Here is a 4,700-nt window from a genome sequence, read left to right on the forward strand (position 1 = left end):
AATACATATGAATATGTCACCAAGGATATGGGAAAAGGTGATGCAAAGAAAATAATAAAATTCTTATACAAGAAAACTCCTCCATCCATCATCATCCCTCAATACTTGCAACACTTAAATGTGTTTATCACTCAACTTCTATAATGACTAGCAACACTCTCAATTCAAAGAGTGCACCACAAATTTTCATGATGATGTGGTGCTTTCAATTGTTGACTTTGCAAATAACTATACATTCAAAGTGCAAAATGAGGTTCAATCAATGCATTGGCATAATGACCAAGTGACCATCTTGGTTCATATTTGCTATTGGAAGGAGACGAGCAAGATAAAAAAGCAATCCATCTTTTACATTTCAGATGACAAAGAATATGACACGCTATTTATGTAGCATTGCTTTATGCTCCACCATCAATGGTTAGTGTCTAAAGGCTTGAAGTTTAAAAGACACTGGCTTTGGTCAGATGGGGTAGCATCTCAGTTCAAGGCCACTCCCCCATTTTACTTTGTTGCAAGGTAAGACATTGGACACTGCCCCCTTATTTTCTACATCACGCTGAAGATGTTGCATATTTTAGAATGCAATATATATGTTGTTTGTTATGCTAGGTATTGCTCTTTGAGTGGCATTCGGATGATGTGGAACTTTTTTGGAAACGGTCATGGCAAGTGAGAACATGATGGGGCTGGTGCAGTCATAAAGCGTGCACTAACCAGTGAGCAATTGGATGTAAATGATGCAAAGCTACAAAATGCACACGATGTTGAGAAATGGTTGGCATGGAATATGGGAGATGATTCTAAACAAAGGCTCTTCATAGAAGTAAAGGTTGGTGATGTTGACAAGTCTAAAGCATGGAAATGCCAGACCATCAAAGGAAGTCGTTCAACACACTGCATAATATTGGGTTTTAGTAACAAAGATCCCACACAAGCCTTGTTTAGACATTTGTCATGATTTTGTTCATTCTGCATGGATGAAACATGGGATAAGCACACCAATTTATCTCATGCAAGTCCATGGACCTTGAATAGGTTGGAGCCCATCAATGGATAGACTGCATCAGATATGGAGAAGGAATCTATAACATATGCGATGGATAGAGACCATCTGGCTGACATGCTTCAAATGGGTGACCATTTTGCAGTACTACAGTCCCCTACAAACAAAGATAATGAGGATTATTATGTGGTGCTGTGCTCAAAATCAAAAACAGTCCTTATAGAGGATGGCTGGGGTAATGTTTTCAACATTGGGGATCAAGTGATTTCTAGATTCTTTTATGCAAAAATCCCAAAATGCAAAAGCAGTTATGCATTACTAAAAGATGCAACCTCCTGCTATAGTGCATGCTGATGTAGTGTTGGCAATAAAGTTCCAAATGTTGCAAGCAAAGCATAAGGTTAAAGGCCAGAGAACAGTGTATCATGTACCCCAGGAAGTGCACGAATGAATCTTGGCAAAATTTTCTCTATAAGCACTATTGCTGAGCATGTATTTTTGCAATGGCCCTTACATATTTTGGTGCGTGTTTTGTATTTTTAGCTGCCCCTTTGGGGGTTGCTTTTTGTAATACAAAGGCATCTTTTCTTCACAAAAAAAAAATTGAAAAGTTAAGTGTGTTTTTTTCAGTACATCAATTAAATGGGAGTGTTTCCATGCCAAGTGAATATGGGACAAATGGGACAAATGTTTAAAATCAAGTGTTTAAATGGGACAAATGAATATGCATCTACTGGTAAAGAAAAGGAATCCAAAATTTGTGCAAGTGTAGTGATAGTGGAGCTAGCAAACAAATCTTTTCATGACATGACAAATATTCTCTCGAGGATGCTCCGCAATGAGGAACTTTAACAGTTTTTAGTACTATTAGTTTTAATTGTGTACTATTATATTATTACAGTTTAGATACTCTATCATTTCATATTATTAGCCCTATTTTTTAGTGATTGTGTACTATTGTAGTAATTTTTGTAGTTCATATTAAGTTTGTTCTACTGTCATATCATACTACTTATTACTATTTGGTTAGTACTATTTAGTACTATGTACTACTATCTTAAGTAACTCATCTGCTGCTATTGATTGAGAGAGAGAGAGATTGAGAGAGAGAGAGAGAGAGGGAACCATTGTACTACTGTCATATCATACTACTTAGTACTATTTGGTTTGTACTATGTGATACTATGTAGTACTATCTTAATTACCACATCTACTGTCAATTGAGAGAGAAAGAGACAGAGAGAGAGAGAGAGAGAGAGAGAACCATCGTTCTACTGTCATATCATATTTTTATAATGTTGTTCCTCTTTTTAATATATTGCTTTTATAATTTTGAATGAGCCATACAAAATCAGAAGGCGCCATATAAAATCATAATGAGACATATAGAATCAGTCATATGACATTACGGAGCCCAAATGGCTTGGATACAATAGCTTTGTGCTACACTCCACACACCCCAATATACAACCCAGTCAGGCTTGGATACATACATAAGCTCTGCAGCACTGCACTCCACATGCCCCAATATATTATGTTCTAGGAAGGAATGACCCTAGAATGTAGGAGTTTTTGGCCCTTCTTCCTCATCATCCTCGTTATAGTAGCTAACCTGAGGGACTATCATCTCGGACATCCGAAGTTGCTATTTCTTCTAGGCCGTACCCTGCATCTATAAGGTCTCTGAAGATGTTATCAGCCCTTTTTGCAATTCCATCCTATAGCTCTACAGTAGAAGAGTGTACAGCTCTATTACGCATTGATGGATCTGTAATGCCAGTCAAAAACAGCCAACTGTATGAGCACCATAACAAACATGACACATGATTCCTTAGCTTAGACCTGACTAACAGTTATAATCATTTTATCTAGAACCAAAATTGGTACTGTATGGTTGAGCAAAAAATGCCATAACAAATAACATATAAAAAAGGACCATATATTTTATTGCATTGACATTGGCTATTTATGCACTGGTTAAAACAATGGCTCACATAGTACTTTTATCATAGCAAACACCAGTACCATTTAATAGAACCAATACCATGTAAGAACACCAATACATTAATCAGCTCACCATAATTTAATTTTATCAGCAAAGTCTGTATTTAGAAAGTAACAACATCTATATTCATCAATGTACAAGTCCTTTACAATCTGGCCTTCAAGGCCTAGTGTATGGTGGGTATTAGTTTACATAAGGATTATGCCTAAGATTATGTTGGCACATCTCATGTGGAAGGTTTGCTATTCTTTGTTGGATGATAAACCAGTCCGTGGACTTTGGATCTTTAGTTAACAATGAAACGACAGCATCAACACACCCCATGTCAGCATAATCTGTCGAGAAGACTTCAACGAATAATTTGGCTGGATGCTCACCACAGGGAACAAGCAATGCGGTCAATCACATGGCCTTCATAAGGTTATATCATTGTAAATGTAGGAACACTTTCTCTGGCATTTGCTAAATCCAATAAGTATGGGAGCAACTGATTTGATAGCTCATCATCATTAGGATCTCCATCATAGGCAAAAGGAGTTATGTAGGAACCAAGTGGATTTAATGCTGCTTTCAAAGGAGTGTCGTCAACCAGGAGTGTGTTCATGGGATCATAGTCAATGTCATGTGCAGCCAATGCACTAAATGGCTTGCAGACACATCTCATCCAGCCGTGTTGGGTGGTAGAATTCTTTCCTTATACAACAATCCTCCTATGCAAAGTTGAACAGGAACTTGAACTCCCTAAACCCATCATATCCCAATTTACTTTCTATCAAAGACACTATGGGACTGACATTTCTCCTTGTCATACTACTCCATGTAGTGATCTCAAAATGCTCCTACAAAGATTTCATGAAATTGATCAACTGTGGCCGCAAAGAGACGACATGGTTGCCTAATTTATGAACATCACCACCTTGAGCCATCTCAGGAGCAGTCCGCCACCACTTCTTTAACAATATTCCATTCAAATCAAAGATTAACAACTTTTTTTGAGGCTAAACATCTCCGGAGTCACCTAGAAGCAATAATAACACATATACAAATCCATCATACTTGAGTTGATGAATTGCAAAAAGAATTTCATATCAACTTACAAGAAGATAAATTGCAAAAAGAATTTCATTAAAAAAACAAGGAAGATAAATTGCAAAAATAATTTCATTCAAAAAACAAGAAGATAAATTGCGAAAAGAGTTTCTTTTAAAACTTTCGAGACCAGCTCTCATACAATGTCATTTCATAGACGATCTAGTCCTAACATTTGGGGTTGGGCATTTACTAGGATCAATCAAATACGACTTAGTAACTGTTTGACTAAATTTTCTCTTCTTTGTCCCTGCAGGGAGAAGGCTACCTAGTACTATGTCATCCTCCATTTGCTCTCCATCAGAGCTGTTAGACAGTTTAGGCTTTAGCCCTAATATAATCTCAGCTTCCTCAGTGACCCTCTCACTGTCACTATCTGTGTCGAGCTTTTCACCACTATCCGTGGTTTACCCTTGCTGTTCTTTCCAGTCAACTCCCCACCGCCACCTATGTCTTCATCCTTGCTCTAGTTTCTTGGCAAGTCCTGCATGTCCAATCTTGCTATTGCTTCCTCTATAATCCTGTCTGATTGCTGCAAATTTTCTTCATCCAAGTTCAGTAGATCATCTTCATCCAAGTGTTGATCGTCTTCGATGCCTCCAG

This window comes from Dipteris shenzhenensis, chromosome 22, assembly GCF_047967505.1.
Source record: "Dipteris shenzhenensis isolate YYH24624 ecotype China chromosome 22, Dip_SZ_1.0, whole genome shotgun sequence".
Classification (NCBI taxonomy): Eukaryota; Viridiplantae; Streptophyta; class Polypodiopsida; order Gleicheniales; family Dipteridaceae; genus Dipteris; species Dipteris shenzhenensis.